Raw genomic sequence first — 15462 nt, 5'->3', positions numbered from 1 at the left:
ATCTGAGAAGTTTAGAGGTCTTTGACAGTCATGACCATACAATGCTTGAAAAGGAGTCACGTGAATGCTCTGTTGGTAAGAAGCATTGTAGGCAAATTCAACCAAAGGCAAGTATTGAATCCACCTTTTTGGTTCACGACAGCAGTATGTCCTAAGCATGTCCTCGATCATTTGATTGACTCACTCTGTTTGGCCATCCATTTGGGGATGGTAAGTTGTGCTAAAACAGAGTTGAGTCCCAATGGCTTCAAAGATGGTTCTCCAGAAGTGTGATGTGAAGAGAGAATCACGATCACTAATGATTCTTTTGGGTAGCCCATGTAGCTTGAATATCTCCTTGATAAAAAATCTTGCAATGTCTGAGGCTTTATAGTTTGTCTTTACTAGAATAAGGTATGCAACCTTAGTAATTATGTCAACCACAACCATGATGGAGTTGTATCCTCCCTGAATTTGGGGTAGGCCAACCACAAAGTCCATATTGATGAATTCCCATTTCATTTGGGGAATGTCAAGTGGTTGTAACTTCCCTGGAATCTTGACATGTTTGGCTTTGATACGTTGACAAGACAAACATTCAGTGACATATTTAAGAATGTCACCTTTAAGCCTCTCCCAATACCTAACTGCATTGAGAGTCTTGGCATAGTCAGGATGTCTAGAGAAAGGGGAATCATGAGCTTCCCACAATATCTTCTGCTTAAGTGACTGGCTTCCTAGTATATATAGCCTCATTCTATAGTAGACAAGTCCACTATTGATAGAGAATTCATGATACTTAGCCTATAGCTTTTGGTCATGATCCTTGATAGAGATCTCCCTTGGCATCTTTTGATAGGCTAGATCATGGCATGCTTCCTCTCTAGCTAACTCAAGTATTGGGTTGTTTGGCATGGACACCTTTGTAGCTAGAGATCTAGCTATTGATGGGTTTTGCAAGATTAGAGAATTAAGGAAGGCCTTGCGACTGAGTGCATGAGCAACTACATTCTCCTTTCTAGTTCGGTACTTGATTTCAAATTCATACTCCTCCAACACTTCAATCCACCAACGTTGCCTCATGTTGAGCTCGTTTTGGATAAAGATCCGCTTGAGACTTTTATGATCAATTACTAGTGTAAACTTGTTACCCAATAGGTAGTGTCTCCAACTCTTTAGATCATGGATGACCGCTAACAATTCTAGATCATGGGTAGCATAATTCTTCTCATGACTCTTTAGTTTCCTTGAAGAGTAGGCTACATGATGACCTTCCTGCATGACCATACATCCTAAGGCAAGTGTGCTAGCATCAGTTACTACCTCGAACTCCTTACTGAGGTTTGGAAGTTTTAGGATAGGTGCTAATACCAAACTTTGCTTCAATCTATCAAAACTAGATTGTTCAGCAGTTGACCATGCAATGGATGTTTGCTTTTTTAGTAAGTCCATCAGAGGTGCTGCAATCAAGGCATAATTTTTCATGAAGACCCTATACCATCCTGTCAATCCAAGAAAACTACGTATTTCTTTGTCAGTTGTTGATATTGGCCATTCTAGCACATCTTTGACCTTGGCTGGTCCACTAAGATTCCTTCCTATGATACGATGAATCCCAAATATTCAATCTGACATTTGAAGAATGCACACTTTTTCATCTTAGCATACAGCTTATGTGTCCTCATTGTCTCAAGGACAATTCGAAGTTGGGGTTCATGATCTTCTTCCTATTTAGAATAGACTAAAGTGTCGTTGAAGAAGATGAGTACGAAGTCATCAAGATATGGCCTAAACATATCATGCATAAACCTTTTGAAGGTGGCAGGCGCATTCGAAAGCCCAAATGACATAACTAGGAACTCAAAGTTCCCATATCTTGTGTTGAAGGCCGTCTTTGGGATATCTTCTTCCTTGATTCTTATCTGATAGTAACTAGACCTGAGATCAATCTTGGAGAAGATCTTTGCACCCTGAAGAAGATCAAGAATCTCATCTATTCTAGGAATAGGGTACTTGTTCTTGACAGTTGATTGATTCAACCCTCTGTAATAAATACACAGTCGAAGAATTCCATATTTCTTTTTCTGGAACATTACTGGAGCTCCCCATGGTGAACTGCTAGGACAGATGTAGCCCTGATCTAGCAGTTGCTTGAGTTTTTCCTTCAGCTCAATTGCTTCCGGTATGGACATTCTATAAGGTCTCTTTGCAATTGGTGTAGCTCCTGGTACTAGCTTGATCTCATGATCCACTTCTCTTTGAGCGAGAGTTATGTCAACTCTTCAAAAAATACATCCGAGTATTCCTTTAGCCATGAAGGTCCTTCACTAGACTCGTGCTTCTAATCTAACTTGATGAGCTTAATCAAGTAGAGAGGTAGTCCTTTTCTGACTCCCTTTATAATTTGAGAATCCTTGGCCAATTGAATTTTTGGCACTCCAGCCTCACCTTGAGTTGAGACTAAATCCCCTTCAAAGTTCCGAAATGAAATTTGGCCCTTGCCACAATGAATGTGGGCGTCATTAGGTTTAAGCCAATCCATTCCGAGTAGACACTCATGGATGCTGAAATTCATGACTCTGAATTTGATCGAAGTTTGCTAATACAAGTGACCTCATGACCATTTGCCAATTCCACAAGCAAGATAGGTGTTTCTACTATGGCTATTCCTAATCTTTCTGCACAAGCTTGTGAGATAAAGGAATGTGTACTGCCACAATCAATCAAGGTCTTGAACCCTTTACCTTGGTAGTCTGACGGTGTCTCAATCACTGAGAACTGGCGATTCGGCCCTTTCTTGTGAAGAGCGGCATGGACGGTCGCCCTTCCAAACTCTGCTTCCATGGTCGGGGATCTTCTTCTTCTTCTCACATTTTCCTATTGGCAACACAGGTGGTTCTACCTCTACCTTGGGTAGCGTCTCCCTAACCACAGTCAGTTCCTTGGAAAGGTGCTTGGTGATGTCCTCCTCCAAGCTTGGGACATTGCCTCTTGAAATGACCAGGCTCATTGCAGTGGAAACAACGGAGGTTTTGACCATTGCTTTGAGTAGGAACAAAATTGTTGACATTATTAGTCCTTGCTTTCTTTTTTTGTCCCTGATGTTGACCTTGAACTCTCTTCATTTGAGGCCTAAATGCTCCTCTATTCAGGTCAATATAAGACCAAGTTTTGTTACCTCTATAGGTGTCTCTCGAATGAGAGTGTCCTGAAGATCTGATGGGCGCATAGATTCAAGACGGGTATTCACTGGTTGATTTAAACCAGCACAAAATTTTGACACCTGCTGTGTCATGTCCATCTGTGGTGCATATTTAAGAAGTGAGATGAATTTAGAGTAGTATGCGTCAAGAGTGAGTCCGAGCTATTTCAACTCGTAGAACTCATTCATTTTCTGCGTGCCATACGCAGGTGGTAAGTATCTTCCCTGCACGGCTTTCTTCAACTTCTCCCAGGTAATGAATCCTTCCGCGATCCCTTGATCCCTGCTCCATTGCTTCCACCAAAGTCTAATTGGTGGGTGCAGTACCGACTACTTCAAAGTAATACTCCATGGAGTCAATCCAAATTTCAGCGTCTGCTTAGACAGAACTGCCTCTCCCATTTAATTCAGGCGGCTTAATATGCTTGAGAAGAAACTTCTTCTCCTGGATTATAGCAGTACTTGATGTAGGAGGCAAACTGGGATTCTGTACCTGGGGTTGTTCCTTGATAAAGGTTTCTTAACGTTATTACTCGTTAATCGTTACGATTTATATTTCATCTCCATTTTAGCTATCAACCAAGAAATCTAACCACTTAACTTTTTATCAATTCTCATGCACAATCAAACATTGATAAAAAAGAAGTCTTATTGTATTTATATAGGCATAGCTCTTTCGGAATACAACATTTCTTGGGATGATAGGGCAACTGTTTACATTTAGTTTGGGGAGAATAATGTTGTATTACATTTATCTATAGGAACTAGATAATAGTATGGTTTTGGGTCATGGATCTTTAGGAATCGGTAAGTCATTGGAAGATTAGAGTATCCTTCCTTTGGAACCCATTCTTCTCATGGCGCTCCAATATCTTGATCCTGTCGGCGGGGATTACACGAATCACTTCCTCATATACATATGAGTTCAGCTCAACCCTCCGACCTTGAATATGTAAAGTTGAGTTTACGTGAGCCTCCATAAAAATGAACAGCTTCACGGCTTTCAGGTCTTCCAACCACTTAATCCTCTTTAGGTTGGTCTGAAGGTATGCAAACCGGTGGGCAGCTATTTAGTAGATTCCTGAGGCACCCGTCCATCTTCGTTCCATGTACAAAGGCGATGGATTATAAATATGCTCTAGGATGTTTATCATTCAAACCCTTTTTTGATAATCCGGGGAATGCATTGTAGTCATAAACATGACTCGGAACACTAAGAACCTGTTCCATGCTTCGTAATTCTGCAAGAGAGCATCGAAAGTAAGGAAATATTTGGAACAACAATATTTGCTTCACTTCATCTTATTAAGATTTCATAAAAACAAATCCTTTGTTGGTTGGCTCTAATACCAACTGTAACGTGTCCACCTATAATCTTCAGGACACGTCTTAGCAGTCCATCGGAAAGGATGTCTAGAAATCTCCGCTGGACACTCCCATGGAATATCACGGGGTTTGTGATTTAGGTCTTTTCGCGTCTGCCATGTAGCGGAAGTATTCTGGCCATTCGCACCGACCTGAATCAGGGTTTTTCCCTAATGGTCATTTCTTGAATGGCAACTAGCGTCGAATCCCAAGTGAACTACTTTACATAGAAACGCCAAGTCCGAAGCAGATTCACGCTGCACTTGGTTCAAGGAGAATGGAAAATGAGAGGGATGCAAGGCTCGACCTCTCTGCCATAAGGTATAGTCCCATTCCGTTCCCCTAAAACATCGTAAATTGGGATTATTATAACTTAGATTCTAGGCAATGCCCTTGGTGTTCATGTCCTTTGAACGATCTTCTTGTTATCCATCATGATTGAGAAAAGTTCTTGGCCAACCGGGACCATCCATCTATAGGACGGACCCATGGCCACATCCTCCGCACTTTCCTTAGGTTGTTTTAGTTATTTAATTACTTCACACATTTAGTTGGACATGTATCAATCAACTTCCTTAATTAGCCCGTTCGGCATTGGTTCCTTCACGTAATCGTAGCACTTGACATAGAAAAACAATGTCAAACAAGTTCCTTTTCAACAGGTTATCATATTTATCTTTGAAATACATAAAGTCCAGCCTGTAGGCTTATCCATAATCCACCTGAAGCCTATCTAGCAATCCATAGGGATTACTAATCCAAGATTCTGCCCGTAGACTATTATGCGGGCCTCGAGATCCAATCCTGAGTCACATTGGCCTCTTGTGCAGGGCCCGAAAGGCGAGGGATTTACAGCCAGAGGCCCCTCTAGCACGGAAGCGTTCTCCTGCTCCAAGTAGCGCTTAATGACCTCTCTCGGTGGGTTCGGTCCACCTTCGTGGCGTGTCTAACAATCCCCTTGGTTAGGGTCAGGTAGGCAGTTGGGGGTAACTAAAACTGCCTCTCCCTTCAGGCCTTCAACCTGAAGCATTAGATATATTTTCATCCTTTAATTCTTTGAGCAAACAAAGCAAAATAGTGCTCTTAAAATTGTTACAAGGACAATCATTTCCATTGGTCGTTATTTGATGGTACCTGAAATGGACCGGCACTAGCTATGGCACTAGAGGGACCTCATGCTCATGACACACAAACACCCTCACGGCCGCGCAGACCAGGAGCGTCAATCTTATGCTAAAGGACAAAGTGCCCTAAAGCCTGATCTATGCGTTTATGGTTTCATCTTGTTGTAGTCCAACATTTACCTTCCCATAAGCTCCTCAGAGGGAGAACCCTTACACATTGGCAATGCCACGATCACACATATAGAGGCAACCTCTCGATGAAAACACCGCGGTCCCACTGCAGCTCTCCTACATCGTAGGGATTAGCCCCTTGATGCGCTGCTCAACATATAAAACAATCAAACACAAACTCCTCTCTTTTATATTTCTCGTATTTCCAGGAGATGTACCATGTGTCCTTACTTAACAGTCCCTTAGAAAACCGACCCTCTATCCTACGGCAAGGGATAACCTTACACTCTCAATCCTGGGTCAAATTCTTAAGAAAACAATTGCTATGCTGTCCAGGAGCTTTTCCGTTGATACCATGAACCATGCATAGTGCATAATGTGAATGGCTTAGTACACAAACAGAAGAAAATCAGCATTGTGTATCGTGCGAAACCAATCTTTCCATGATTTCCATACTAACGTTTATGTACTACAAGGAGAAAAGACACCGAGCCTTACGCTCATGCTGCCTTTCCCTTTTTTTAAAAACAACATCCTATAGATATGATGCAACATATAAAATAGATTTTAGTTTATATTTCGATGCTCAACCTCCCCTCTCACCCTACCGTTTAATGTTTTGCATTCGTTGATAGGTGAAAGAATCATTTTATGTGTATTTTCTTACAAAGAAAGCGATAAACATGAATGAAAATATAGAAACGAGGGTAAACCGAGGCCAACCTCGTGATCTACCTTCATTATACATTGCACAAACACACATGTAATTTTCTGGAATTTTCCTTTTACTGTTTCCTAATTTTCTCCCATTTAAATTTCATTTTCCACAATTTTTTGGTATTTTTCCTCTATTTTCTTCAATAAAAAATGACTAAAAATTAGGATTGATTGTGGGCTCTGGCCCTTAAGTTCCTTCACAGCAAAATTTCATGGTTGGTTGGCATTATGTCTCATATTTTCCATTTATATTGCAAAAAATCCCATTTTACCCCTTAAACGTATGTTTTATGAGTTTTATAACACTAATTTAAGCCATATCACTTATGATTTTCTGATTTTCTGATTATAAACTGTTGAAACTCATAGAAAACAACATCATAATGAATATTCAGCCCATGGGAACAATGTTTCATCAATCAAATAGCATAAAAACTCATTCTTCCTTCATAAAAATTGAATTACCGCTTAGGCTCCATGTCTTGGGATCTCGGTTTTGGTGCGGGACTGCGGGTTAGCCCACATTCAATGTCCAGCATCTTCACAATTAACAATCTTCATGTCTACATTGATCCACAAGCAATCCGATTCCAACTAGATAAGCTTTCCTTCACCATTCTTAATTTTCCTCTTGCACACAAGAACAGCCCCTTAGGGGAGAGAGAGGGAGGAGAGAGAAAGACTAGAATTGGCTCTCTTCATTCACGCCACCATTGTTCGGGTAAAGACAAGCGAAATGATCAGCAAGGAAGGAGGAGATCGGGGGTATCATCGATTGTATGGGTTATTTGCAGGCTGCCATCTCCATCTTCCCCATCATGAGGCACATTTTTCGAGCGTGAAGATGGCACTTCTTCCTTCACATTTTCTTCATCCTCCTCTCTCCACGATTTGTTGCTAAATGTCATGTGGCATAAAATGCCCCAACTCCCCAAAGGTCACAATCCATTTGGCCCAAGTTTGGCCACCCTTTCAAATCTTGCCCATCTTGTGGCCATTTCCTCGTCCGGGATCCGATTTGAGTGCTGTAAATTTCTGCGCATCCAGCTTGACACCCGCATTGACTGGCAACTCCTAACAACCTACACGGTAGTCTGAAAATTTATCAAAAATTCACAAGTGTCGCTCGGGCGCGTCTTAAAAGTCGTCTTTCACTTGGTGCTTAAAATCGTTGTAGCTGATGCCACCCCCTTCGATGTTGAATATTTTTTTCCTAAATCCTCGATTTTTTGGCAAATTTTAGGTACATATCGGGCTCAAAGCTTCACTCTCATTGGCGACCACGGGATAGGGCGACTTAGCCCGTCGAATCCCACAACAGATCTGCACAAAACAACCAAAGGAAGCATCAAGCTGATACAAAATAGATACATACTTAGAACATAGCACAATGCTCACCCTACCCCTTGACAAAACCAAGGCATGACATCCATAAGGAGTAGGCCTAGCATAATATGATAGAGGGTCCAAAGCTAGTCACCAACCGACTGCTTCAACATGGCCAAACTAAAAAGACCTATCAAAGAGGTTGCTCTAAGTGATGGTCTGAACTACCTACCTAACTAAGGACAACACAACTAGGAGCTCCTACTAGGCGAGGACTCCTATAGCCTGATCAAGAAGTATTTTCTTTCACCACATTTCTTCTTTTAGGGTTTTATGTTTCCATACTCGGGCATGTAAAAAGGAGGGAGCTGACCGTAGTGACCCAAGGAGAACATGGCATCGACCTCAGGTCCTGTCTCGATACCCAAGAACCTACCAAGCCCTCACAAGGCGACACTTAATCCTTTTCTGACGCTCACTTTTATTTTCGCTCCGACCTTCCTTACTTTTTCCTTTTCCAGCAAGATGCCACCCCTAGGAAGACAAGGCATCGGCCCCAGGTCTGACTCGTCCCCGGGAACCTACCAGGCCTCCGCAAGGCGATGATCAACTGCTTATAAATTTTCCTTTATTTTATTTTCTATTCTTATAGGGGGTTAGAATCCCTTTTTACACACCTTTGTATAGAGTTATTGTCTTTTGAGATATTCATGGTTTATCTTCCTCTATCATTATCATTTTTTTTCAGCAGGCTTCTCTAACTGCCTCACAAGTAACAAGAACTCCTAGAACAGTTGCCTAGCAAGCTAGCAGAACAGGGCCACTAGAACTACCTGCTGAAACAGGTCTTTCAATGCCTGGCAATGTCTTCACAGGAGGTAATGACTACTCAGAACTCCGTCAAACATACCTAACCCAACCCTAGGACTTCATGCCTTGGACGCCGGTCCCCAACAAGAAAAGAAAATCCCCTACAAGTACACAGTCACATATAGCCTAAAAACACGATACTTATAAAGGAGAGATATCACTTGGATAGGGCCACGAGAAGCTTCTGCGCAACAAAGGCTCCTTCCAAGCTCTTCTTTAAACGTGTCTAGCACAGAACTAAAACAAGAAACCATTAACCGCACCTGCACTAAATAGACAATTGGCCCTCTTAGCCTAATGAAATAAAGCATTTCACTACAAAAGTTGATCGGCCCTCTTGGCCTAATGAAATAAAACAGAATAGCACCTACACATCCCTCCCCCAAATAGTACAGATATACAATAATAGGCTCCTTTCCAAGGAGGAAAAACAGGCTCGCAACCCTAAACTAAATGCATAAGGTTATGACCTATCCCTCTTGCATATATAGCAAGAGGCCTACGCATAACATGTTGTCTAATCAACCTATGGGTCCAAGATAACAACAATATATTGGTCTTGGCTACTCTTTGCATCACCCATATCAACCATCGTCTACCATATATTGCATGCTCTGATAGCATTCCCCACAAGTGACCGGGCCCTGTTTCATTAGTGACGACATCGGGACTAGGTCCACAGCTAAAGAAAAGGTCTTCTTCATAAGCAAGATTTGCTAGTGAATCCGCAAACTGATTCTAGTAACGTGAAATCACCTGAAAAGACACTCTCTCAAACTCCTCAAGTAGGGTCATGGCCGTTCGATGATACATACAAAGGATGGGATTCCGCACTGTGTATGTACCATCTAGCTGATTCAAGATCAACTAGGAATCCCCTTTTACTAACAACTGTTGAATACCACCTTGCTGGGCAATATGCAGTCCCATGATCAAGGCTTTATACTCCGCCATATTGTTAGTAAATTCTACCCTGAGATAAGCAACTAACTTCATCGTAACTTGACGTCGGGGATCTCAGATTACTACTCCAACACTCCCTTTTTTATTAGGGCCCCTGGACGCTCCGTCAAAATATAATGTGTAAGTCCACAATGGGTTTACACAGTCTGCCATTACAAACTCATCTATTCATAATTATGATAGTCAAAGTTTAGCATGTTGAGAGGGTGAACTGATGACTCCATCCCACCTTCTTCATTGAACTCAACAGGGATACTTGTCAATAGTCGTAATCAGTGATGGCTGAGGACTTTGATCTCCCACACAAAGGTCCGTCTTCTTGCTGAATCAATTTGTATCCTTTGCTCCACTAGATGAGTTTCCCGTGATGGTATCTCTGCTCCAGATATGGGTACTCCAAACAAGGAATTAACCGCCCATCAACCAGCTTTAAGCTCTTTTGCAGGTCTCAAATCATCCCTAGCATGGACCTGCAATGCATTTTTCTATATTAGCATACTTAGAAATAATAAGGTTTAATCTTATTAAGACTAACCTTATTTTTAAACTCTACTCCCTCTGCAGATTAGCTAGTAGAGCCGTAGACCTATTTTTCCCTATCCTTACAATCTTGTAGGGGCCATCCCATCTAGGTTCCAGCTTCCCTATGCGCATCATAGTATAGAACTAATTGCTCTTTTTTAAAGGTGTACTTCTTTGCTTTAAGGTCATGCAGCTGCTTCATCCGACATTTAGCTACCTCCTAGTGTATGAGGCACATTTTTCGGGCGTGAAGATGGCGCTTCTTCCTCCACATTTTCTTCATCCTCCTCTCTCCATGATTTGTTGCTAAATGTCATGTGGCATAAAATGCCCCAATTCCCCAAAGGTCACAACCCAGTTGGCCCAAAGTTTGGACACCCTTTCAAATCTTGCCCATCTTGTGGCCATTTCCTCATCCGGCATCCAATTCGAGTGCTGTAAATTTCTGCGCGTTCGGCTTGACATCCCGCATTGACTGGAAACTCCTGAAAACCTGCCCGACAGTCTGAAAAATTATCAAAAATCCACAAGTGTCGCTCGGGTTCCTTTTAAAAGTCGTCTTTCACTTGGTGCTTAAAATCATCCTAGCTGGAGCCGCCTTCGATGTTGAATATTTTTTGCCTAAATCCCAGATTTTTTGGCAAATTTAAGCGCATCCCGGGCTCAAAAATCTACTCTCATTATTTTTGGCCAATTGCTAAGGAGTGAATCCTTCTTTCGGAATGCATCAAGCACTCGATCCGGGATCAATTGTGACTTAGCAAGATCCCCAAGAGTTTGATTGTTAACCCTTGTATCCTTGGGTTAGGGCCGTACCCTATTAACCCAACTTAGCTAAAACCTTAAGTGCTATTAGCATTAAATATGTTATTTCAATTTACTGATTGGTCCTTTGCTTCCAAGCAAATATCTAATCCCCATATCTTGGTCACTTTACCCAAGAAAGGTACTATATCAGGACGATTATTCATCCTCTTTCAAGATAACTTGCGTAAGAATCTGCCAATCTCATTCCGAGAAATTGGCCATTCCCTTGTGATCAAATCACAAGATCATGCAACAACTTTTTGCCAAGTGTCGCACCTAATCCATGGGACTATTCTACCCATCAACGGCGTCTTCTAATCATGGTCTCATGATTAGATATAACAATCCGTTCCCGATTGCATTAGGCCGACGTTGTCCGTCCTAGGGTTCCAAGTTCAAACCGAGTTTCATCTTTTTAGTGAGAGATCCTTAGGGTAAAAAACCTAGATCATTTCTCGCAAGTATGTCCTACTGTCCCTACACTCAGTGAATGTGGGCAAGTCTTTCGGGTATAGGAGTTTTAGCTTTGGCAATAAGAGCGACTAGGTCACGTCCTCAACGTGTCAAATCCTAGCTAGCTCTTTGGGATATGTTGCATTGAATTAACCCTTCCTAAATGAGTATCTCGCAGTTTTAGGTATTTAGGTTTTAACTTGTCTATTCTTGAAGATAATTACGCTACCATTTCCGTAACCACATGATTCATTGTCTACGTATAAGTTGATTTACAAACCCTAACGTTTCGGGTTAAGATCAAAGCATAGGTTAAGTTATAGCATAATTCCAATTGATCATCCTATAACATGAAAACAAGATTCATGCTACTAAGCTTTAGGATTTTATGTTTAAACATGCAGACTTTTTCTACTTTCATTTTCGAATGAATTTGTCATATGCGGAACTTACACAACCTTTTGTTGATTCGAGTTTTTAGGCCACTTGCCTAGAGTTAAATCTTCTTCATGCAGCCCTAGAAATTTCCTACGGCTGCTAGTAACTTTCTTTAAGAATCGTTTCGAAAAAGATGTTCAATAATGTGATATGCGGTTTATTCCTTCCATGCTTAATCGAAGTGTACTATCATAATTCCGTTTTGTAAAAATTAATTAATCTAATTTCAGTACTTTGCAATGCATAAAAATGACTTGCTAGAAATGCATAGAGATCTTATGCTCACTTTATTTTGTTCGTTTTATTGAAAAATACTAATGATGATTGAATCCCTCAATTGTGATCTATTAGCCAAAGTATCTTCAATAAAAATAAAACATGCATCCTTATACCTCAAATAATCCATGCATAACTGATTTATTACAACGTAAATCAAAATTAGGAAGAAAAACCTAGACTTGTGGTGAAATGTCCACATGGATGCTAGGAGACGATCCTCCTGCGGTTCTGCCTTGTGCTTTCTTAGGAGCCATCGCGAATGTGGCCTTTTCGTCTTGGAAGCAGATGTATGACCCTGGCCATCTTCTTCGAACACGAAACCCCCTTTGTGACCAATTGCACCGTCTTTTAGAGTCGGCTTTAGAAGGCTTTATAGGTTTCCTCCTTAAACTTCGAGGAAGAAGGGGTGTAAAAGATTTTCTTAGTGAAGGCAAAGGGGATTTTTAAAAGATCCCGGGTTAACAAGAACCCGCTTGAGAGGCAATAGGGAAGGCCCACGGGGAGTATTTTAGCACTCGGGCTATTGGAAGCTTGTGGGCAATCCAAGGGGGAAAAAGGGCTTGACGAGGCTTTTTAAAGGCCTCGGATAGGACTCCATCGGAAAGGGGGTACTAAATGGACTTTAGCGGATTGGAAAAGGGGGGCAAAGGGTGTAAAATACCTTAAAGAAGGATTTTTGCGGAGGGGGGGAAAACCCACGGGAATGGGGTTTAAATCCGGTGGAGGGGGGGTTTATCAAACCCACTTTGAAAGGGCCTTTTAAAGACCCATAGGAAAGGGGGCTTCCAAGGAGGCTTTAGAAGCTTCCTAAGAAGCTTCTAAAGCTTCTAGAAAATTTGTGGAAGCCCCATGTGGAAGAGAGAAGGTGATTTCCTCTGTCGACGTGTTGACGGCTAGATGGCGGCGAGTTGGTGGCATCCTACGGCAGCTTGCAACCCTTCGGCTTCCCACCTCATGACCTGGCGCATCGACAATCAGGTCGGTGCTCTCCTGGCTACGGCGGCTTTATGTGGCCCCTCCTCTCTCCACACAACCATACTCTCCTTCACGGCTGCAGCTCTCCAGCCCATAGCATGATGATCCCTTCCTCTCTCCCATGGGACAGGCTATATAGGTGAGGGGAGGGGATCCTCCCTCCCCCATACGGCATCATGCATGGGGTTCACCCCCCCTGGCATCCAACAAGGATGCTCATTCGATCGCCTTTGCTCATCCATGACTTCCTTCACATTAAGGCTTACGTGCCCGTACTTTACTCTCCCACCTCTAGCACAACCTTCGGCTGGGGAGGATAAAAAAGATTTAAAAGAAAGATTTGTCCATAAATCTTCTCAATTTCACCTTGACCTCCTCCCAAGAAGAGGTTCACACGGAGATATGCGATTTCATTAACCATAGTTTCGATTCTACCAATGATACATCATGTTTTAAATTTGCACCGTCCGTGACCCAATGCCGGCATTGTCTTTTGCCCGAGAATTCACACGGCTTCGTAATAGTTGAAATATTACAAGCCCCTCGAGCTCTGAGGCCCCACTCTTGAGTGCCTTATGTGCGTTTGATCGTTTGTGTGACATATATGCAAACATGCACTCCATCATCCAACTCGTAGAAAACCTATCTGCAGCGGTTGGTACCGGAAACTCCTCATGCAAGGATGTTACAATGTAGTCCTTGCTCCCCTCTGGTATGTTTTTCCAATGATCCAAAACGTACCGAAAAACTTGTTGACACAACTCTCTCATGCGAGTCATCACTCTCCTCTCCTCATCATTCATGATGATGGCTCCTGACCTATCATCTACAAGGTAAACATACCCCTCTCGGGTATGCCTAAGATAGATCCTCTCTCACATGCAACCATGCTCCTGGGCATATCCATGAGACCCCTATACATTTGGTGTACCTACCAGGTAATATCTCTCGGAGTAGTACCCATAGGGATGCCACCTACGGCAGATGGCTGAGCAAAAGCTGAAGTGACTAGAGTAGATGTCCCCATAGGTGTGACAAATCCCGGAGATGATGCAACTCCAGCAGAACGACGAGACAGAGACACTTCATTGGTACCTCGACAACAACCACTTGAGACATGCTCTCTCTATCCGCCACTAGTGCAAGGAGTAGCACCTGTATCCCGAGTCAAGCGCAAGCTCACTACATCCAGATCTCGGCAGCATCCCCCTAAACCACTCCCTCTATTTGGCCCAAGTCTCGAGCACCGACCTCATCTGCTGGAAATTGAAGTATCAGAGCATGCTAAAGTAGATCTAATAGAGCGGCTTGATGGTGTCCAAGATAACTCTTGATCCGCCATATCTCTGAATCTTACCATCTGATCTGGAGACATACACGTAAAGGTCTCCTGTTGCTCCTCATCGCTCATCCCTTGACTCATCCTGATGATCTAAATATCTACAAAGGTCACCTGCACAAATAAAAATTGATGTTAGCATAATCAATATAAATCATACAAAGCACGGTAATATAAATCTTTAAAAAATAATCTTACTTAAAATGCATAACCTATGTATCCTTATAAGCAATTCGTCAACGAATTGAGTAGGTGGATGCTCCAAGTATGAAGCACCCTATGGTTCCATGTCAATCTCCTAACACAACTCCGCATACATTGGAAGGTCGATAGACATGTCACCAGAAAAGGATGAGTCCACCTTGTTCTCAATGAATTCTTGGACATCCCGCCATCTGATTTGGAGATGTTCTTTCTTCGTAGAAAGCCATGGAGAGATATTGTAGTTGACAAGGACTGTAGGCCACACACTGTAAGAGGTTGAGCGCCCGAATGGGTTCATCCCTTCCACAGCAAGATCGAGCTGAAGATTCCTTCGCTCTCGGGTGGCAAAGCTTGGGAAGGTAGAGTCAATGTGGCTTCATGCGCGTGAATCCGTTGATATTCGTTGAACTCCATCTGTGGACCTATTCTAACCATTGATGCACGAGCACATATAGATAGGATAGGCATATTTTCTTCAATGCATTTATAATTTTTGTGGAGCATTGTTTGATTGGTTGCATTGCATGGATTTTCATTCGCATGTTTTATCAAATCATGAATGATTGGACACGAAATTCTGTTACATAGCATATTCTTACTAGGGCACATTGAATGATAAACAAGTTCATATGAAGAGAATTGAAGACTCCAAGGGTGTGTACTCCATAATGGAATTTATGGAAGAAGGTATATGAAGGATTATGGATAAGTGAGAATACACCTCGGTG

This window comes from Lygodium microphyllum, chromosome 7 (assembly GCF_053477565.2).
Source record: "Lygodium microphyllum isolate KBCC chromosome 7, Lygodium_microphyllum_v1.1.10, whole genome shotgun sequence".
Classification (NCBI taxonomy): domain Eukaryota; kingdom Viridiplantae; phylum Streptophyta; class Polypodiopsida; order Schizaeales; family Lygodiaceae; genus Lygodium; species Lygodium microphyllum.
Note: the sequence above shows the minus strand (reverse complement) of the source record.